The sequence below is a fragment of the Pholcus phalangioides genome, unplaced genomic scaffold (assembly GCF_987345545.1).
Source record: "Pholcus phalangioides strain wild (caught in Gottingen) unplaced genomic scaffold, Ppha-v1.0 ptg000015l_1, whole genome shotgun sequence".
NCBI lineage: Eukaryota > Metazoa > Arthropoda > Arachnida > Araneae > Pholcidae > Pholcus > Pholcus phalangioides.
In genome coordinates this window covers 501,101-524,624 of record NW_028301608.1, presented here as the reverse complement: position 1 = coordinate 524,624, position 23,524 = coordinate 501,101, and the positions used below count along the sequence as shown (strand labels likewise).

Here is a 23,524-nt window from a genome sequence, read left to right as displayed (position 1 = left end):
GTGGTGCACTGAGGTGGATGCGATCGAACACGTCGGTCCGTCGTACCCTCCTGCATCCAACGATCACATATCCGCATTACAGTTGTTTGGTTTCGCCCAACACGACTACCGATTTCCCTGAAAGATAATCCACAATCTTGGTAGGTAGGCCACTATCCTTCCTCTGTCGAACTCGGATACTTGATCAAAAGATGATCGTTTTTTTGAAAAAACCACAAGAAAAACACAATTGCCGTACTTCAAATCGTCGAAATCTCCAAGCCTTAAATAGCACTTTGAAGTGGCGCCACAGGCGCGCGTGATGTGCGTCTGCGCTGAAATTCTAATCATTTGCATATCTCACCTCCGCTAATGCACGTTGTAAATTTCATATTATTTGCATGCTTCCTTCAGGGTGTTGCATTTACGGTAGCCAGCAGTGTATTTCAAAAATAAAGCAACCCAATTAAAAATGTAATTAGAAACATTATAAACAATATATATACATGATAGACACTAGAAAACATTTTCTTTGAAAACTGGCCAAATTCTCCCCAATTGACGGTATGAATTAATTTTTTCAACAAAGTAAAATAAGGGGTGTCTGAGCTTAACTAAGAAAATAAAAGAATTATACATATTTTACGGAAACTTATTCATCTGGCGAAAGGGAGGACTTCCCCACCCGGGGTCAATAAATGCATTTAAAAAAAAATTAAAATAACGTGATCTTCACGTATTCCCAAGACATCAGCATGATCCGTCCATAGAATTTGTTAGTATTAGGTTAGTAGACATCCGTGCCCGAACCCAGACCTGCACAGTTCCCTAACCACTCGACTGCCGAGCGGCATTCGAGTTTTGTTTCTCATTGTAGGACAAAGGAACCCAGAGCTCAGAATCAGCTCAGAAATTTGCACGTAAGAAATAACGGAAATTCAAATATGAAATATTAGGTTGTTCGGAAAGTAATTTCGGTTTTTTATGAAAATGAAAGACGATTTTCTTATAGTGAATACGTATTTTATTGAATTATATATTTTGTCCCTTCTGGTCAAATACCTTTTGCCATCTTTCTGGCTGTAGCATGATTCCACGCTCATAAAATTTTTGTTCTTCGCTGGCGAAAACTGATCCAGGTGATTTTTGATCTCCTCATTTGAAGTAAAGGTTTCAAAGTCTAAAACATTTTGTAGAGACCGGAACAAATAATAATCAGAAGGTGTCAGATCTGTAGAATATGGTGGGTGTGGCAGTATTATCCCATCCAAGCTGTAAAAGCTTTTGGGGAGTTAACAAACTTGTATGAGGTCTCGCATTATCTTGGTGGAACACTACACCTTTTCTATTGATCAATTCTGGCCTTTTCTGTTTAAGTTAATCATTCGATTTGTCCAGCTGATGACAGTACACTACAGAATTGATCGTTGTGTTGTCCGGTTTGCATCAATCAATGCCTTTATTGTGTCTTCATCAGCTTCAACTGGCCTTCCAGAACGTGGTGCATCTTCAACATCAAAATTGCCGGATAGAAATTTTGAAAACCAGTTTTGGCACTGGCGTTCTATCAATACACCTTCTCCATACACATCGGATAATTTTTTCTTGCTTGAATAGTCTTTTCTATAGTAAAAAAGTAAAATATGCCGAAAATGCTGCTTTTCACTTTCCATACGTGAAAGGGCACCAACCAAAAACTACTGCGTAGAATCAATCGAACTTTTTCACAAGTAAGAATTGCTATATCAGCTGTCAAAATATATAATGATTATGCGGCTTAAGTGTGGAGTTGGCTGTGAAAAAATACAATCAAGTCCTCTGTTGGAAAAAACGAAATTATTTTCCGAACAACGTAATAACTCCTTCCGCGACAGTTTTTTTCAAGGCAACCACGATTTGTTTTCAAAGATGAAGTGTGGCTTGATTTATTCTATGTTATGTTTTTACTATAAACATTGTCCCGTAAGTCCTAATTCAGCCTTTATCTCATCAACAGTTCGTCATAAAAGTATAGATCCAAGTGCTCAAAATATGTTCGGAAATCACCGTGTACCAGTTTAGAGAGTTAATGTACAGTGTGTCACAAAATAAGAAATCTAAATTTTTATACGCTCCCCCGTCTTCTAACTTTCAACGATGACGTTGATGAGCTGTCTCTTCTGAGCCCAACAACAAAAATCTCATGTTTTTAACTGCAATATTCGCCGAGATATTTAATTCCAAATCTGAGAAAGAAGAGCATAGATGAGAGGGAAAGGAACAAGGAAATAGTTTATGCTGTTCTTTCCGAACTTTCTGTGTTTTTGGAATTTAAATACCTCAGCGAATATTGCGCTTGGAAACGTGAAATTGTTTCTGTTGGCCTCGAGAGAGATACGGGACAACAACTTTGTCATTGAAAGTTAAAGGACCAGGAAACCGCATAAAAATTTAAAAAAAAAAATTTCTGACGCACTGTATTTTCACTGTATCGTACACTATAATTTATGAACACATTTTCAGAATATTTTTTTAATCGAAACGATACTTCTACGACGAACGGTTGTTGAGACAAAGGCCGTTTTACAGGACACGCTGTATATTTCGTATTAAAGTCATATGGATTTTTTTGGAACGATATTAGGGCTTCATTTTATTAACACCCAACGAGAGGGGACCTTTCGTGGATGAGTACTAAGAATGCCATTCCCGTAGTCAGTGACGTCTTAAGTCGGCGGTTCCCGGAAAGTGGTCCAAAGTGAAACAAGGGTTCTAAACTATTGAGGATTTTTATTAGTATGCTTATGAATACAATATAGTGTAGAAAATGAAATCCAACGTACATCAATCAGAATCATTAAAACATTTGATCATTTTTGTCGCACCTCGGTCATTTTCTGCGCACGAGGGCTAATTAGACCGGGACGTACAATTTATTGCCGATTCCGAACGGCAGACTTGTTTTTTATACTCATCGAGAGGTTGGTGCGCTAACCCCTAGATGGGGGCTCCCTGCGGTAGCAATTGTTTCTGCGGTCATGTCGCCGTTTTTGTTGTACCCCTGTGTCAGGAAAGTTTTCCGACAAGAACGAATCGACCTCTAAACATCCTTTGGTACTTTAGGCGAGTATTTTACCTACCTGGACTACTTACAGCTGCGCCCTTAACAGCCAAACATCCTTAAAACACCAAACAACCATTTAAAGATTAATGTAGCTCTTTCTTCAGTAGAAAATGGTCTGTTGTAGCGCAGACTACGTGCTTTCACTTTTGCGAGCGGTCGGCGCTATAACAGACCATATACCGCTGACGAGGGAGCTATATTAGCCTTGAAACGGCTGTTTGATGTTTCAATATTTTGCATTTTGAGTGATTCATGTTGAATTTAATTTTTTACACTGTGTTCAAAGGGTATTCTCTTCACAATGTGGTGTATTGTTTCAATTTGGTCTTCCATTATAATAATAAAAGCAGTCCAGAAGAATGCTTGAGTCCGGCTACCGAATTTGTTAAGACAGTTGTGACCACGTGACGCTCGACAGGCAACAACATGAAAGTGATCACAAAACTGACTCAGATACAAGGGACCGGATCAGTGAGTGGCGAAGTGACTTGGAGAGTTTACAAGCATGTGTGACCTGGAGAGCAAAGAACCGGGTTAGTAAGAGTAACAGAAAGTGGGACCTGAAGAGTTTGTAGGCACGTGAGTGACTAAAAGAGTGATTTAAAGAGCAAGGGACTAGATCAATGGGTGACGAAAAGAGTAACATACAAAACCAGGCAGCAGATCGCTGGATGACCAAAAGTCGACCGGGTCATCGAGAGTCCAAAATAGTGACCAAGAACGTGTGCAACCATGCGAGTGACCAAAAGAGTCACTTAGAGACAAAGGTGGGGGGGGGGCAGGGGCTAAGGCCATGGCCGAGGTCAGAAAATTTAAGTAATAAGTAGTCCAGAAAATCAGACTAGAATGGGTGAAAAGAGAAAAAATTAGTGTAGCCCACATATGTCAAATCCATAAATTCGCCTCCTGCCGCGAGAGGTAGTTATCTGGCATATCTAGTCCGTAGACTGTAAATTTTGAGCAGCCCTGATGTTGGTTGATCATAACGTCCGAGTGGCGTGGTGGTAAAATGATCGTCGACCACCGTGAAGGTAGACGAGTTCGAACCCAAGGGAGCATATAGATATTTTCCCCAACGAACTTAAGGCGACCACCGATAGACAGCGCCTTCATTTCTAACCCATCTCACTAATAGAAATAAATTTCGATACGGCTAGAGTTGGTGTGTGAAGTAGTAGTAGTATCCCTTGATGTAAGGAAGTATTAGCCGGTGTCGGCCATTGGATCGGGTTGTTTATTGAGGTCAATAGGTCATGCACGAGCTAGCATAATACTACTTAGGGGTATTAGGTACTGTATTATTGCCTTGAGAAGAATAAATTGAGGTTGTTTACGACCGCCGCGAATATATATATCATATATATCAAAGCTTCGCGGGCCGCAACAACGAATACTATCGGGACGAGAGGATTCTTAATTAGCCAGTGCCTTATTTCACGCCCTATTTGTATTTGCGCGCATGCACTAGGAGATGCCGCGCTCCAGATTAATATTTCAAATTAAACAAAGAGCGGAGGAAAAATATCCGGGCACGAAAACCGGCAGATGGCGTACCGAGAAGTTGTTTCTCTCACCATGGTAACAAAACAAGCCACGTGTGGCTTCGGGTAACACTCGATCCGTCAGGCATTCGCTGGGCCACACTCGCCACCGGGGTGACCAGTTCCGAATCCGTACAAATATTATGTGCTGCCGGTCATAGTCTCCTCTCACAAAGTAATTCCGACATCATATGAACCGAAACATCGATCAACACTCTTGGATAACGTTGGTGGCGGCCATGCCGTCTTTATATTATAGTCTCGATTCATCTGACCGGGGTAAGTAAATGACATTAATGCTAATTTGTAGTTTTGCAAAATGTCGAAAGATCTACTAATTTCGTGTTTTTTTCGCCACCATTGACGACCCTAGAATGAATTCACAAACCAGAATTGCCTCCATAAAGTTCAAGTTGAGCAGCCACAAGACTAAAGCTTTTACGACGGGACCGTAACTATAACTTTTGTGGGGGGAAGGGGAACCATAATTTTTATTAAAACCATAATTGTTAATTTAAATAAACTATTGAACCACTAATACACCTCGTCCATATTCCTCTATGGAAATTATAACGAATGAATACATATTGGAATGTGCTTGTATGTGTTGTGAACCTAACGTAAAGTTTGTTTGTTGGGATTCCTTGTGATATACGTGTTCAAGTAGTGCTGCTATCTAGCTTCTGGAATCGGAAGCGGACAACTCGGCAGGTTAAGTTTTGCTTGCTGTATGATGCGTGCATTTTTATACATTGTAAGCCTGATTGTGTGTGCTCACTGTGGAGATACTTTTTTAAATTGAAGATTGGCTCGCATTCGCGTTTTGAAGCTGGAAAACCACAGAAAAAAAACTTCAGCCGACCACCACTAGGTGGTGCCGTCAGGGGTATTCAAACGACGTGAGTCTATCACGATGGCCACACGGCGCCACCCCCACTACCGTAAAATTCGATTACTTTATAGCGGTGCTTTTGTTTCCATCTGAAATTTGCCAACCCTGCTTATGATGCTCATGTTTTCAACTGTCCAATAAAATCATGGTAGTCTCTAAAGTCTGTCTATCATATTTTGCCACTTTTCTAGTGCATATAATCCGGGCTCTATTCATAACGCACTGTTTCAATGTGATTCGCTCGCTGCTTTATGTGTGTGTATTACCATAGAGAAATTTAATTTTCACTTTTTCTCAAAAACTAGACGTGATGGATTTTTTAAATTATTTTTCCGGTAATTAGCAAAAACTATAATATATATATATAAGCGCTAATTATTTTTAACAAAGCTTTTCCATCGCTGACTTGTGTTATCAAAATGATCTATCTCATTGGTGGCCAACGGCTGGCCCCCGACAACGAAAACATGTTGTTCATCAAATTAAATTCGTGATCTTATTCCCGCTATTACTTTCAACCGCAGACTCTCCCTGATTAACAAACATTCATTATTTCTAGTGACGCTAATAATTTATTATGTTTCTTGGCATATATTGTCCCTTTCCACACAAATTGCTTTGAAGTTTTCGCTATAGCCATTTTTTTTCTCCCTGTCGATGGGTAACTTAGTTACGTGTTGTATCTGAATTCATACTTTTTTGGTGTTAAGCGCCAACTCACGAGTTTTTTTTTTGGACTTGTCTTTCTCATTATTCTGAAGCAAGCTGGTCCGTGGTTAGAATATCATCTGCCCTGCTTGGTTCTTGTATTCTGGGAATTTCGACGGCGATTGGTGAAAGCGTGTAAAAATTTGGGAAAAATAACAGCAGATATATATTTAAGAGTAAAATTAAAATATTCCCAGGAAAAAAAGAGAAACAAGTTCGGAAACCTTAAAAAGGGGAGCAAAAGGACGAATTTTCTAAAACGTAAGATGACACTTGAAATGACATCAAAAAGGAGGACGCCTAATAATCCTAGCTAAGTATTTCAATTCCTTCTCAAAATGTATTTTAAGCAAAGAGACTAAATCCAATGTCTTTCTGTCATTGCGTTTACAGCAAAATCTATTACAAATACAACGTCACAACAGGTAAATTGCCCAACGAGGTTGCTCACTTAAGAACATCATGGATCCCCGAGCCATTTTTTGGAGGCTCTACCTACTACTACACCGCCCCCCCCCGCCCCGCAGAACCCCCCAACGAATCGGTACATGCGGGAATGTGCGTGTACGTGAAGTTTTTTTGTTGTTTCTCTGTAATGCTTGTTATGTGTAGTGCTGCCATCTGCCACCAGTTTTTCTAACTATGAGTGAAGTGTTATGATTGAATGATTTATCGTTGTAGGACTGTTGGTCTCTGTGGCGAGACTTTTAAACGGGGAGATCGGCTCGCATTTGCGCCTTGAAGTTGGGAACCACAGAAAACCAACTTCAGCCAACCACCACTGTGGGGTTCGAACCCGGATCCTCGCATCGCGAGTCCGTCACTATAACCACTCGACCACCACAGCGGCCAGTACTTGAACAACATCCGAATAGATTTTTTTTTTTTCTGACATAGCTTTCTTGCTCCTCACGCTTTACTTCTTCCATATCGTATTCTTTTCCAGATGAGTCCGACATTGATAATTTCTCAACGACGTCAGATATTTCGATGGTATGATCTATTCATAGTTATCAGCTATTCAATTTACAGCTTGACCAGTGTAACTACATGTCCAGTACATGTATCTCACGGGACATTCTTATATTTTCACATATTTTTGGCCTTTCCGACATATTCTAGGAGGTTTTACACAGGCTTTATTATTGATAATCTTTACTAAAATCGTTAATGAACATAAAATAGTTTCATAACTTATAACCTATATTATGATGATAATTATGGCTATAATTTACGAATTCTCCTCCCAAATATTTGTTATGTTCAATTTTTTTCATTTAACTACATTTTAAATCATTGCGATTTCCAAAAGCATCTCATTCCCACCCCCCCCCCCCCATTGTTAATTTTAACAGCAGTTGGAGATTTTGCCGATTTATGGCTACGTTTTTGGACGTTGATGCCCCGTGTATTGTCTTTTAATATCCCAATTCTTCGTCTTAATGAAATATGATCACCTAGCCATGATGAACGACTTTTTACGTGAAATATATTCTCGTGTGCTGCGAGTTGTAGCAGCGCTTTATTTTTACGCAATTTAACAATTTTGGCAAATCTTCCCGAATTGCAATTTTCAGCTACTGTAATACAGTGAAACCTGTCTAAGACGGACACTGTATGAGACGGAAACCTGTCTTAAACGAAACAAATATATAGTCTTGTGAATAATTAATGCTTTTTCAATCACAGGGAACCTCTTTAAGACGGAAACGGAAGGCATATTTAGTCTATCGTAGATACAAAACCTGCTAAAACGGAATTTTTTTTTAGCCAAGTGCATGGTGGTTTGCCCTCTGGATGAGAAGAAAAGGTTTTTTTTTTTATCTCCCTTTTGTTAGGCGAACTCTTTCACTTCTTGGAAAAACGATGAATTCGGGGCCGTCTTAAGAGCATCATAGGGCCCCTGGGCCAAGTGGTTTTTTTGAGGTCCTACCGGGTAAACTCTAGAAAATTCCAACCGAATCTCATTTTTGTGAGGCCCCCGGGCCGTGCTCGGGTGGGTCCATGCGTTAAGACGGCACTGTGCTTATTATCTATCTGAACGGTTCTGGGGATTGGGCTTGAGAGGAAGCGGATTTACTATTCAAAATTTAGTAAAAGCTTGTTTAGTATTTCATTTATGATGGTCACTTTTATTAGAAAACACTCCTATTTGGAAAAAGTTCGATAATTTCGGGATAGTAGTACGGGAAGAAGACTGAATTAAAAGTTCACAATTTAGCGATATCGTGTTTTATCTACTGCAGAGATTTTCATTGAGTGTGCAGATGGCCACCAGCAACAAGAAACGCGTATTAAATTTGAACACAAAAATGGAGTTCGTAGAGGCGTAAAAAAAGCAAAATTTAAGTGTTACACAGATATGTAGAATCTTTCTTTCACAAACGTTATTGGGGTTGTTGATCTGATTATCACTGTTTTTTAAAAAGGTATCCAATTTCTCAATTTTTATTTTAAATACATGAAACCTCACCACAACGATACTCGACATAACGATATCCTTTACTACGATAAATCCCGCTGTAACAGTGTTTTTAGAAGATTTTTGAAACCGCTATATATAAAAAAAACCGATATTTTTTTATATTTTGCTCAAAATCGTTTTGAATTTAATTTTAACTTCGTCACTTGTTTTCCTTCTACTGAAGGGATCCGATTCAGGGAAACCTGTACGAAACGAAACGTCAATAGATTGAAGTAATATTTCGTTTTATAAAGGTGCAAATAAAAGCACTAATCATTGAACCGACTATATTTTGATTCCGTTTAAGACAGGTTTCCATCTCATACAGTGTCCGTCTTGAACAGTTTTCACTGTAACATCAAGACTTTTCATAAAAAATCACCTAAAGCTAAAGCAAGTTATCGGTAAGTATTGGTTTCTGTGTAAATCACTAAAGTGCAATACGGTAAACTTCTTCACAGGGACAATGCATCTTAGTGAATGTTTATAATAAATTAATAAATTAAAATTTTTGCCGCGATTAAATACAAAAAAGCGCATTTTCTGTGCTATTAATAATGTCGATGTAAAAAAGATGACAACAGCATAAATTTGATCGCGAGTAAGGACAATTTTGTCTCTCGATATAATGATAATCCCTCTACAACGATAATATTTTTCTTGGTCACCAGAATATCGTTATATCGAAGTTTCACTGTATTAAAAAAAATTCATTTTTGACAAAAGTAAGTTTTCATTCTATTGCTATTCAAGAGAACGTTTCATATTAAAGTTCAACTGCTAGCACGTTAAATATGAAATTTCAGATGTACAGTTATTTGAAACAGCAAACACGAAAAAATTCAAAATGGTGGCTGTCTGTTTAACACCCGTTGGTTTATAGAAGTTAGGGTGATGAACTCAAGTTTCGTAAACGATAGAAATAAATCGCTGCATATATTTTTATAAAACGGAAACCTGCCTGGAACTTGAAATAATTTCAGTTTCTTGACCTTCCGTTTTATACAGGTTTCACTGTACTTTAAACTAACTACAGTATGTATGCCCTTTATTTTTCTCTGTGAAATATGTTGTAGTTACTCCAAGTATGAATTTTTCATTCGAATCCATATAAGGATATTATATTTATGTTACGGTATATACGTAAATGCGATAAATTATTATGCATAATCACCGAGCATTTTGGTGAGTTTAATAAATTTCTTAACTTTATTACTTTTACCGGCAATTATGCATAGTACTCAATCGTCGCGTCGTTGGTAAACATGACAAATCGTACTTATATGATATACTATATATGTTATGTTTGTTAAATATATCATTACATAGGTAGAGGTATGCAATATTTTGCGAAGGCTTAAGCATTGTGCATGGGCACGTCTTACTAACCAATATGTAAATATAATAATTGAAATTTCTCTTTGTGTTTAGTAAGCCATTTCGGATTGGAGGTACACATTATATATGAAATTAGTAATGTACATATGTTCAGAGTATGGGTTCATATAGGTTTGGGTGCGCAATACATGTATGCTTACCTACGCATGGGGCATAGGCATGTTCACTATGATCAAAATACAAGATAATATTGATTGAAATTTCTTATCGTTACTAATAAGTTAATCTTAATTAAGGGTGCATATATATATATATATATATATATAGGAGGGAGAAAAAGCATATATATATATATATGAAACTGGAGGAGTACATATGCTCAAGTTGAGTGTATACTGTATGTACCATATAGATGGGTGTGAGCCATGCTCGTATAAATTCTCACGTTCATTGCATGGTTATGTCAATTTGGTGGACCTAAAATGCAACACGCAAAGTAGCGTTTGAATATTTTCAGTGATTAATATGAAATGAGAAATGTTCTAATGAAGAATGCATTGTGTATGTATATTGTAGTCATGCGAAGATTTATGATATCCGCTTGAAAGCACATGTTTTCTTTCGGTCGGAGCTCGACCATCCTTTTTCTCCCTCCTATATATATTCGAAACCTGCAATTTCTCGAATCTGTTATATTCAATTGAAAAATTAATCGGTATAAAAATACTATTATTTGTTTGTCATGCGAGTAGCATGACCACTGCTTAAGTAAAGGAAACTTGCTTCTTGTATATTAATTTCTTCATGCAAGCAGCATGAATTTTTTAACTACTTTTGTAACATAACGATATTATGTAACTAACATGTCTTTCTAACAGGCCCGTATTAATAAGAACCCCCTGGAAGGAAGTTAAATGGAAGGAAGAATGGGTGGGGGGGGGGCCACCCAGGGATGAGGCGTAGTGATGAGGATCGTGCCACAATTATAATAATGACTATTACACCACCGGGAAACCAAAGGCAGACAATTGTATTAACATAGCCCTAAGTAGGATTGCTAGCTCGGCATCTGATTGACAAAAAAAAAAAAAAAAAATCGCATTGCCTTATGGGTAGGACGAGTAATTTTATGAGTATACTATATATGATAATTCATGCGTATCGTATCCTTATATTACGGTACGATAGTAAAATTTGTTATCATTATATCGGGGTCCAATGACTGTAGAACCTCTCTTCTGAGGTCACCGGTGGGATAAAAAAAAATTCGTCCGTAAAAGAGGGGTGACCATTAATCAGCGGTTTGAAATGCATAGTTCTGTTAGAGGGGAAAATATTTTTTGCCCGTACTACAGGGGTGACCACATCAAAGGGGGTATCCATTGAGAGGGTTTATACTGTGTATTTATCATACATACTAGACTCATTTAGAATTTTTTTTCATAATCATCAAATTAACCAATTACACTGTTATGCATTATCACAGATAAAGTTGCTAAATTTCAAGTATCTATCAAATTTGCCAACAACACTTGGTTATTGTGCATAATCACCGGTAAAAGTGATAATAGTCTATAATTCTCCATCTTCATTTTTATCAAAAGTGATAATGTTTTTAATATTTATCAAATTTACCAATGACGCTTGGGTATTATGCATAACGTCCAGTAAAAGTGATAAATTTATGAAACTTACCAAGCCGATTGGTAAAGATGCATAATAACCGATGTTTATGTATAATAAGATTTATCACATTTATCGCAACATATATATTCCATAAGGTAAGTTATAAATCAATTACAACAATTTAATAACTTTTTATTCATTGGTAATTACATTAATATCAAATTATCAAGTCTGCCTGTGCCGTCGTCGCGGACCATAGATTGAGAAACGCTGTCGTAGAGTACCCGCCATGGCAAGTCTTGTCATCGACGGTTAACGTTATTCCACGACACAGTTTAATTTATTTTTTAATCCCACGTAGCATAGGCTAATATATTACGAGTATTAATTGGCTTTTCTCTCGATAACGATTTTCCGCTCGTCTTTTCAATGCGATGACGTCACGGGTGACATTTCTTCGTCCGGGTAAAAATTAGCCATCATTTGTTGTGCGTGTTTTATTCTTACGCTCTCGTGACTCGTTGTTCATGGTAACCATCGAAACTGTTGACTCCTCTCTTCAATAATAGTTCTTTTTCATTTTTCCGGTGGAGGCAAACATGACACCGGTTCGTTGCTGAATACACTCTTCCTTCATTTCCGCGAACACGCGAATAACAAACAAAACTGCGGTAATTACGTACATTATTATTATTATCATCGTTGCCATGTGTGAAATTCTCTGATTTTTCCTCCGAGATGAGCGAAAGAGTAAAACACGTCGGGCCCAATTTCATTTAATGTTGTTATCATACCAAGATATACAAATACAAATGCACAACAGACAAAATGCCCAACGAGGTGGCCAAAAGAAAAAGATGTCGCATAAAAAAATAAATAAACTGTATGAAAAATACAGCAGCCCAACGAGAGCAATAAATAACCAATAATTGCGATGAAATATAAATTACTGCCCATACAAAATTACGCTTGTTTCATCTAAGTATGGATAGCTTCTCGATTTATCCCATTTCTTTTTAAATGTATCAATCGTGTTAGAATTCACGACTATCCGGAGGTAAGCTATTCCATTCATTCACAACCATATAAGAGAAAAACTCCCTTCGTCACATATAATTGTTCCTTACCATTCGATACTGGTGTCCCCTTGTCGAAGCAGTTGATTGACGATGTATTAATAAGTCGTGATCCATCCATCCCGTTGAAAATTATAAACACTTCGATCATGTACCCCCGACACCTGCGCTTTTCCAATGCAAACATTTTCAAAATATCAAGTCTCTCTTCATAGCTGTGCGCTTTTCTAAATAAATAATAGCAGAAATAACAGTATCGTGTCAATCCCTCCACCTGCTGGAAACGGGCTCCTAGGCCGAGATCTCCCCTTCGGCGCAAAGCCAGAATTTTGTCAACGAACCCTCTAACCCTTCAAACTCGAAGAAGATTTAAATGAATCCCATCTCGAAGGTCGCAGGAGATTTAAATGAAATTTTGCTGTTTTTCGCAGATGTTTTGTAAGAAAACTAAACATTAAACTAACTTGCTACTTTTTTATGTTTATTAACTAATGACTTGTCTATTATATACAGTGAAACATCGCTACGATGATACTCGATGCAAAGATAAATCTCTCTATTACGATATTTTTTTAGGATACAGTAAGAAAAACCTCTCGTTTGCGGACGTCGGCAAGGAGAAAAATTTGTCCGTAAAAGTGGGATGACCGTTAATCAGGGGTTTGGAATGCCTACTTTCATTATACTTGGGGAAAAATTATTATTTGGCCGTATAAAAAGGAGGGGTGACCGCATCTGAGGGATGTCCGTGAAGAAAAGTTTTACTGTATTTCCAAAAACAGCTACAATTTTTTTCATTTCGCTCAAAATCGTTTTGAATTTAATTTTAACGTCGTCAGTAGTAGTGAAATGTGCGTTTCTGGGTTGTAGAAGCTTCTGTGGGAGTCGTCAGTAGTAGAGAAATGCGACGTCTCCCATAGAAGATTCTACGGCCCAGAAACGTACATTTCACTATTAATTACTACTACTATCGTCTCTTGTTTTCGTTTTTCTGAAAGAGTCTAATAACATGGTTATTTTGCACTAGTGAATCACCGTTAGCGCTAAAGAAGTTATTGGTATCGCTACTTTCTGTGTGAGACACAAAAGTTCAAAGCGATAAACTTCTTTTCAAGGACAACGCATCAAACTAAATTTTCAACTAATCAATTATAATTTTTTGCAGCGAATAAATGAATTAAAGAATATTTTCTGGTGATAATGTCAATATAGAAAAGATGAAAACAACAGCATAAATTTGATCTCACATAAAGATCATGTTGCCTCTCGATATAGCGATAATCCTTCTACAATATTTTTATTCTTGGTCCACGGAATATTGTTATATCTGGATTACACTGTAGTATCACTTGTATTGCCTAAAATTTATGATATTTTCTTTAGTAAAATTGTTTTTTTTACCTTCGCCACAAATCCGATTTCCTTAGATTTTTTTTAATTCAAAGAAGCCACATCTAATAAGTAACCATATCTAATCGAGAAAAATACTGTAAATCGCAATGCTAAATATGGATTAGATTGTATTAAAAAAATTCAATTTACTACAAATTGCTGGTTACTGTAAAAAAATTTCAGAAAATGGGGAAATAAAGGACGGCAAAAATCGCAGTAAACCTGTTTGTGAAACTAATGTTTCACTAAATACTGCTATCCTCCCGAACGGCTGGAAAATCAATAAAATTATTCCTATCCACAAATCGGATCCACTTTCCAATCCCCTTAACTTCAGGCCAATAGCAATCACTTTCTTCCTCCTGCTGTAAAATCTTCGAACATATTGTAACAAAAGAAATCAGCATCCACTTGGACTCCATCAACTTTTTTCCCCCAACCAACACGGCTTTAGACAATCTTTCTCTACTACCTCTCAATTGGCCCTCTCCATCCACGACCTCTCGGGAGCCATTGATAAAAACCTACAAACTGATATCGTTTTCTTGGATTTCTCTAAAGCCTTTGATAAAGTTTCCCATGATAAACTTCTCCTTAAACTCTCATGCCTTGGCTTTAACGTACAATTTCTTGATTGGATGGAGGCTTTCCTAAAACATCATAAACAGTTTGTCCATTTTAATGATCATAACTCTCCATCCGCCCCCGTAAAGTCTGGGACCCCTTCAACTGCATCACCAGATTATTTTCTGATGACTTTGTAATTTACCGTATCATTCACCATGAATCTCATCAAGAACTTCTCCAACATAACCTGGCTTCCATCGCGGACTAGTGTGGAAAATTGTGAATAAGTGAAAATTAAGGCCTACTGGCACTCGCAGTGAATTGAGATTTTTTCATGGAAAAAACGTTGATCATGACAAATGTGTGAGACCGATATTTAAATACAAGGTGATTCAGAAAAGATGGGAAAAACTTTAAGAGGTGATGATACACACAAAAACAAACAGGTTTCATCAAAGAATGCATGTTCTAAAATGAAATGCAAACGTGCTACAGGGTCAACAACGATTTTCATAATTTTTTGTTTTTCCACGCTATAAATTCATCATAAAGAGGGTTGTGAAAGTCTAGCCTTCGGGACAAGCAAAAATTCTCAGCCTAAGGGCCCTGCTCCAGGATGTGGGACCATGTTCCCATCTATCCGCATTGAAAAAAATCATAAAAAAACGTCATGTTTCAAAACGTCGGTGGACTCCCTCATCGTAGCTGTTCTTCATCTTCTTGGGGCCGGTGTTGATCCGGTCTTTGGCAAATCCGCGATCTCGTCCCGTAAGCATCTGCGCTGGCAAGAATTCAGGGCTCCCGTAAACAGTTCTCGGTATGAGTCCCAAGACTTCTCTGCCGATTCCCTCGAACGGCGCTCCAACGTTGTGGTGTTGAATACGGGTCTGGGTGTGCTTCGGAGGATATTCGCGAGCTGCGCAGGCGTCGCAATTCTTGCACCTCTCTTCCACGTCGAAATTCCATTCTGGATTTGTGACAATAGAAGAACCGTTCACGGACCTTCTGTAGTGTCTTGGTGATGCCGAAATGTCCACCGATCGGGCTTTCGTACAATTCTTCTAACACTTCTTTCACACGACTCCTTGACAGAACGAGTTGCCACCAGAACGTCTTCCCATTCTGCGGTACAGCACGCCATCTCTTATCTCCAGGGAGTCCCATAGCGCCCAGTGACTTTTTGGTCGTCGGACTGGAAGAGGTGACGTCTTGCCACGCTGGTTTATTCCCGGTGGACTCCTTCATCCATTATTGGTCGTATGTCGGGATCTTCCAGCTGGGCCTTCTGGGTGTTCTTGTCGCTCCAAGGTTTGAGACTTGAGATGCTGTCTGTCTCAGTACAGGGTTCGCTGGCCCGTACTTTTCTTTAGCCTTGACGCAATGACAACGGTTCTGTAGATTCGGTCCTCTTGTCAGTGCGTCGGAACTTCTATGCGTTTTTTCTTTCCCAGGCTGGATCTTCCTCTTCACGCTATCGGGGATGAACCCTTTTACCTCTTCCGGAATGGCCTTCACTTTCTGTGGAGGAAATTCATCACGACTACATCCAAGTAGGGTGATGTTTTCCCTCAGCGTGTGCAGCTGGTCATTTCTCATGTTCAAAGAAAATCCATGTTTCCTCAGGAAATCCAGTCCGATGATACACGGATCTTTTATGTCGCCAACGAAGACGGTGTGTCGGTAGACGACCGGTGGCGAACTTCACTGAGGCTTCCATTTTTCCTCGCGTACAGTCATTTTCTTTCTGGTGATTGTCTACAGTGTCAACGATGGTGGTACGTAGAGACGTCGTTGCTTCAAGGGCGAATGCGAGCCGATCTCCCCTTTAAAATGTCTCGCCACAAAGAGCAACAGACCTACAAACAGTACAAATGTAATTCAATCATAACACATCACTCACTTCACTTCTGAAATATAGATGGCAGCATGGGAGCACTGAAAAATCAAACACAACACTACATACGCACTCAGACTTGTAGGCACACTCAAAGTTACACTTCCGGCACAACTCACTACAGTGGCGTCGGAGCCGGGGGTGCTGTGGGTGCTCAAGCATCCACGATAATTTGTGGCATGCATCCGAGCACCCCCAGAATTTATTCAGAAATTAAAATTTCCGATATAAAACTAAAGACGAGCACCCACAGTTTCGAAACACTTCCGACACCCCTGACTCACTAAGTAGTAAATCACCCATAGATGGTGATAAACCTGAGTTGTGGTCGGTTTGAAAGAAAGAAAGAAAGAGACGTCGTTACTGGAATTTTTGAGCCAGGCCAGGTCCGTCCTGACGATGCTTACGTGTCGATTACCATTCTACATGGAAGTCCATCAATTTCGCCTCTGACGTAAAGTCTATGGTCTCCACCATGCAGCTGTGAACTTCAGTGGTACACTCGGCATGGCGTATTTCCCGTACCATAACACCAAACATGGGCCCCGCTCTGTCACTTGCGGGATATAAGCGGATTACCTTGCGGCTGGGCCATGCTGGAAGAACTGTCCTGACGTCCGGGCCCGGCGAACATCCCCCGACTCGCAAGCCGCCGGGACCCCACTCCATCCCAAGCAGCCACACTCCGGGAAACTCCCGGAAACCTGCGATGGTCAAGAAGGAGTACAGGTGGACCGCCCGCCAGATCTCCGACCCAGCAAAAACATTCCGATTCACTCGGCTCCCCTAGTCCACGAGAGAACACCCCCGTCCGCCACTCATCGCTCAAAGGAGCAACAGAACGGAACCAAACGTCCGTCCCACTCCGGCAGCCCGCGCCCGTCCATGCCAACACCGCACTCCGTTCCCACCAATCCATCCGCAGATGGACCCGTGGGATCTCGGTTGCCAATCACTCGCTTCAGCTCCCTTGCCACCTGAAAGAAAACATGCATACATGGCACATGGAAGCACTGAACAGAAATGACAGCAAGTGCTTAACATCAAGTGGAAATTGTCAGGAAAGAACATGACAAACATCGCAGTTCTGTTAAATGAGCGGGACAGAAGAGAAAAAAAAAAAAAATATATATATATATATATATACAGTGATATGGTGAAAAATATTCCCATGAAACATCACAGCCCATCCGATGAATATCCAGGATTACAGAGCAGTGGGAATTCGAGAGACTAGACACAAAATAGTCTCACAAAACATCACAGTCCAAAATGCATTCCAGAACAAAACCAGCGTTGTGGTAATTCATGGTTCTATTTCCCGTTCCGGCATCCGCGACTAAGTATGCACTCCACAGGTGGCCTTTTTCAGGGTTTTTCCAGCACACCCGTGACTTGTCTTCCCGGTTCCCACGATCATTGGTGGCACTCTTCAGGAGATCTCTCAGCTCGATGATGATGTCCGCCATAGAGCGCTCCGCAACAGCACCGTTGACCCTTCGTCTGTCTCTCCTCGAAGCTTGCTGGGCTGCTTCGAATTTCATAGCAGGGCACTCTTCACGTCCTCCTTTTCGCCCAGACGCAACGCTTGCTGGATGTCGGGATCCTTGACGGAGTCAACGAAGCACTGCAGGGCCAGTCGATTTCTGATGTCCAGCGAGCAATCGCCAACTGCGAGATGTCTATTGCCAGTTCTTGCAATGTTTCACCAGCCTTCTCTGCTGCCTGGTGGCCGAATGGTCATAGTGACGGACTCGCGTTGCGAGGTCCCGGGTTCGAACCCCACCATCGTCACAGTGGTAGTCGGCTGAAGTTGGTTTTCTGTGGTTTCCAACTTCAAGGCGCGAATGCGAACCGATCTCGCCTTCTCAAGTCTCGCCACAGAGAGCAATAGACCTACAAACAGTACAAATGTAATTCAATCATAACACATCACTCACTTCACTTCTGAAATATAGATGACAGCACTGAAAAATCAAACACAACACTACATACGCACTCAGACTGTTAGGTACACACACAGTTAGCCTAACAAAACTCACTAGGTAGTAAATCGCCCATAGATGGTGATAGACCTGAGTTGTGCTTGGTGGAAAGAAAGAAAGAAAGACGCCTGGTCTTAAGTTGCAGACGATGAAAGTTCTTGAGATAATTTTCTCCGAACCTCAGCTCAAGCGCGTTCGTCCGGGCTGTATAGTTAAATCGGTCCTCGAGCGTCTGAAGCACTTCGGCAGTTTCCTCTCGCATTGCGGCGGCTAGGTAGAAGGCCTTGAGAACAAACACAGTCCCATCCATTCGCAAAGGCGATCGTCTCGAACTGGGGCCTGAAGATCGACCACGATGTCCTTCCGTCATATGCCGAGGGATTGATGTTCGGTCGACTGATATCAGCTATGACTGGCAGGACCTGGTGAGCGTCCGGAAAAAACATAGGCTCTTGAATTTTCTTGTCTAGCTCTTGTATCTTCTTGGAGAGCTTTTCGTCGACAGCAATCACTCGTTACGTGACAGAATTCATTTCCTGGGTGAGTTCCTTTTTCGAGGCGTCGACCATTCCATCCACTCTAATCTCAACGGCGGCGATGGCTTCCTTCACACCAGAAAGGGCGGAGGCGACGTCTTGCTTAACGGTGGCAACATCATCCTTGACTTCAGCGATGGAGTTGGTGACATCCTCTTTGACTTAGCGATGGAGGCGGTGACATCATCCTTGACGGATGCGCTCGTAGCCTCTATCTTGTCATTAACGACGACGGCAGTTTTGTTCATCTTTTCCATGTTGCTGAATTTCATCTGGCCCATAACGGTCATCAACTGGTTCAGCTGTTCTCGCATCTCCCTCCCTGTCGTTTGCACCATTCAAGTTCTTGAATTATCTCACGTCTGGCATCAAATTCTTCCGGGTAATGTCTCACAATTCCTTGAAATGATCAGAGAATGAAGCAATTTTTCAGGACGTCACCGATTTATTCAATGAAAACAGCTATTTACAATTAATCACAAATAAGAATCTCGTATTGAGGACAAAGTCTCATCAACTCTCCTACTACTCTGGCAATCGCATGATCTTTATAGATATGACGAAAATTACAGAATTCTCGCATAGTTCTGGTTTTGTGGCGCCACCGTCTGGAGGTCATACGAAACGTTCCGGATCAATCTAGAAGATTCAAGTGTTTATCTTTACACTTTCGGTTTGCAACAGGAGATTACTGTCCCGAGGGGTTCTTAAAAAACTGTAACAATACCTCTAATAATCCGAAATCTGGTTGATCGGAGCTCTGATGTATTTCTACACAAATCTCAAGCTTTTGACGGCATTAATCATGAAATTTCTAAACAAACTTCTTTCAATTGGAATAAAAGGTATTATTATTATTTTTTTTGACTTGTTTAAATCTTATCCATCGAATCGTTATAAATATGTTAAAATTAATGAAACAACAAGCGAAAGTTAACCCATTGTAGGTGATGTGTTTCAGGGATCAATTTTCCGCTCTTCCTTATCTACGTTAACGACCTGCGCATAATGGGAAAATTGATAAGCTTTGTGGATGATACCGTTCTTTTACACTTTTCAAAAAAATTAAATATTCCAAACCGTAATATAAATGAAGATCTACTGGTTTCCGGTAAACGATATGAATATTAACGTTAATAAAACTATATTAACTTTCCAAACTAAAAGAGACAGACAATGTTATGGAGATCTCGAGTTTTCTCCAACACATCACGATAATACCTGTGAAATCAAAACAAATTGTAACTGCCAGTATTTATAGAAAAAGTCTCATCTATTAAATATCTTGGAATTTACACAGACTCTGACCTAAAATGGAAAACGCAAACAAAATCGCTACAAAAAAATTACGATTTTTCACGAGCAAATCATTTTATCTAAAATTTAAAGTAAACAATAATTTCTTACTAACACTGTAGAATGTCTGGATCCAATCTTAAATGAATTATGGTTTTGTAGCGTGGAGAGGAGATAATATCGCCAAAATTAATGAAGTTTCACGGATGCAAAATAAATTTATTAAAATTTTATCTAATTCTAATACAATATAACTAACAAACTACACAAATCTCTTAACATCTTATTCAAGAGACATTTGTATTTCTATAAAATCTGCATAGCCGTCTACAAGAATCGAGTTCAGTGCAATAGACGTAATGTGATCAATCCCAGAAGACCCAAATCACAAATTATATATAATCCTAAACCAAATAAAAATATTTTATGCAAAAATTTCATTTTTAGCCCCAAAACAATACAATAGTTTACCCGTTGAAAGCATAAATGAAAAAAAAAAATGGATATTGCTTTAAAAAAAGTTGTTAAAAAAATTCGTACTTTCCATTACTGATATTGAATTGAACAATATTTCTAAAATATCGTATCAGATGTCTCGTTGTTAATTTGTCATCATCTATTCTCTAATGCTAAAACAATATTATACAGGGTGTCCTGTAAGTGCTAATGCGGCCTTTGTCTCATCAACCGTCCGTCTTAAAAATATTATTCCAATTTAAAAAATGCTAAAATGGCGTTCAAAAATTACCCTGTACTGGTTTTGAGAGTGAAAATACAGTGTCACAAAATAAAAAAATCTGAATTTTTATATGGTCACTTTGTCCTCTAACTTCCAATTAGGAAGTTGTTGCCACGTCTCTCGTGAGGCAAAAAACAATCGAAGTTTCTAAGTGCAATATTCACTGAGACATTCGAAATTAAAAATCGGAGAAACGTTGGGATAGGACAGCATAAATGAAGGAAAGGAGCGTCGTGTGTCCGTTAGTTTTTGCTGTTCTTCCATAACTTTTCTCAGATTTTTGAATTCAAATATCTCAGCGAATATTGCACTTAAAAACATGAAATTTTTTTCTGTTGGCCTCAGAAGATACAGGGCAACAGCTTTCTAATTGGAAGTTAGAGAACAAGGGGACCGTATTTAAAAATTTAAATTTTTTTGTTTTGTGACTATTTCACTGTCAAAACTGGTACAGGGTAATTTTTGAACGCCATTTGAGCATTTTTTAAATAGGAATCGTACCTCTATGATGGACGGTTGATGAGATAGAGACCGCATTAGCATTTACAGAAAACCTTGTATATAATGATTGATATTATATTTTTCGAGAAACTGACACTCTCTGTGTGTGTTTGCCACGTACTAATATTAATATATTTTACGCTAATTTTTCTTTAAATCAGACCAATCTATGTCTAATGAATCCTAACGCTATTAATGTTAGATCGATTCATTTATAAACACGTACGTGTTTTCATCTTTATTTCCATATGTTATTTCATATGTATTTTTAAATGTTATTCATTTTTATATATATTCGAATTATGCACGCGAAATGACTTATTAATATCTATGATCACCAGTATGTATCGTATGAGCCCTTGGTGGTTTTGTCATCCTCTAAAATGTACATGATATATACAGTATCTTGTTATCAATAAATAAATAACAATAAATTTTTCTATCAAAGCAACGGCTAGTCGACTGATGGTCGCGGGTTTCGTCAAAGCCTGACTCGTGCACGTCCTGACAATTCCGAATATTTAAACGGGATAAGAAAGTGAGAATCACGTCCACACGCCACGCGTAATGATCGTTATCACCATCATTATAAAAAGCGAAAAAATATCAGCTCATTTATTCGAGGTTGGCTTCTTTGTTTGTTGCGTAACAGAGGGTGGAGGGTGGAATATTATTGCCGGACGTCACGCGATGCGCAGGCTCTTACATTATTCCACCCACGTAATAAACATACGGGGAACACAATTCCTTCGCCCAAGTGTTACGAACTATCCTGCAATTCCTGAAATCGCCCCGAAACATACACGTATACGTTGGCAGTGTCCATGACCCATAAGGTACGTCGTGCCATACAAAATATTTGCTCTGATTGTATGAATTTTCCTGTCGACCGTGTGTATTAGAAAGAAAAAGTGGGTCACACACAGTGTGTATAAGAATCATTACCTTGATTAGACGAGAAAAAAAAAGAACACGCGAAATTCTTTCCTTCCATTGACCACGAAAGGAAAAAAGAATTGCTGTTGAAGGTCGTATTTTCATGATTGATCCGTTTTTTCGCCAACGTCCGTCGTGTAACGATCCATTCATTCTTCTACCTCTTCGTAGCGTTGGTTGATTGACAAAAAAAAGAAAGATGTTGTAGCGACGTTTTACTAATTAAGAAAAACGTGTATCGCATTTTTCTTTCCATGTCCCATTGATTGACCGCAGATGGCTTTGCATCTCAAGGTCTCGGGTTCGATTCCCGATGATATTACAGTGCTGGTCGGCTGAAATTATTGTTTTAAACTTCGGAAAGAGAATTATGTAGGCTGGGACTCTCTCTCGCCAAGACAACTACGTTTAAAATTCACACATTGATATACAGGGTGTCGTTTAAATTAAAGATTAATTTAAAAAATTCATAAAAATTGAAGGAATCGGTATTGAGAGAGAGAATGGGATTTGTGAAAAAAAAGTGGTTCTCGCGAAGGGGATTTGTTTTTGAATGAGAAAAAAATAGTTCAAATTTTTGTGGATAGAGGGCGATGTACGAAAGTCCACCAGGAGTGATTGGACATAAACCTTTCTCTTCCGTTCGTAAAGCTTCCGCCGGCGATTCGTCAGGTAAAACACCTTCACAAACAATGCTTTCTCTACCAATGTCAACATTGAAACCTTATATTCGCGTCGTAAATTTTGCATTTTACGATACTCATTTGCATATTAGCAGGCATTTTTGTCATGCAGCGCCATCTATCGACAAGAATTTGAACTAATCTTTTCTCTATCAAAAAGAAAATCCCCCTTGCGAGAATAATTTTTTCCCAAATATCGCATTAAAATTTACTATCGCCTTCAATTTTTATGAATTTTTGCACTTAATCGAAAATGGCAAATTCCGCA

At 39.1% G+C, this 23,524-nt stretch overlaps 1 protein-coding gene across 2 annotated transcripts in view; it reads left to right on the top strand.

Annotated features, from left to right (window-relative positions):
* Nucleotides 1-4,675: 4,675 nt before the first annotated feature.
* Nucleotides 4,676-23,524, top strand: part of LOC149075191 (calpain-A-like) — a 199,731-nt gene continuing 180,882 nt past the window's right edge. The window contains exon 1 of one of the 2 annotated variants that reach the window (XM_089242464.1): nucleotides 4,676-4,902. The gene's annotated coding sequence lies outside the window, so the exon portion shown is untranslated. The remainder of the gene's footprint in view (nucleotides 4,903-23,524) is intronic. The other variant, XM_089242463.1, reaches the window with a different exon arrangement.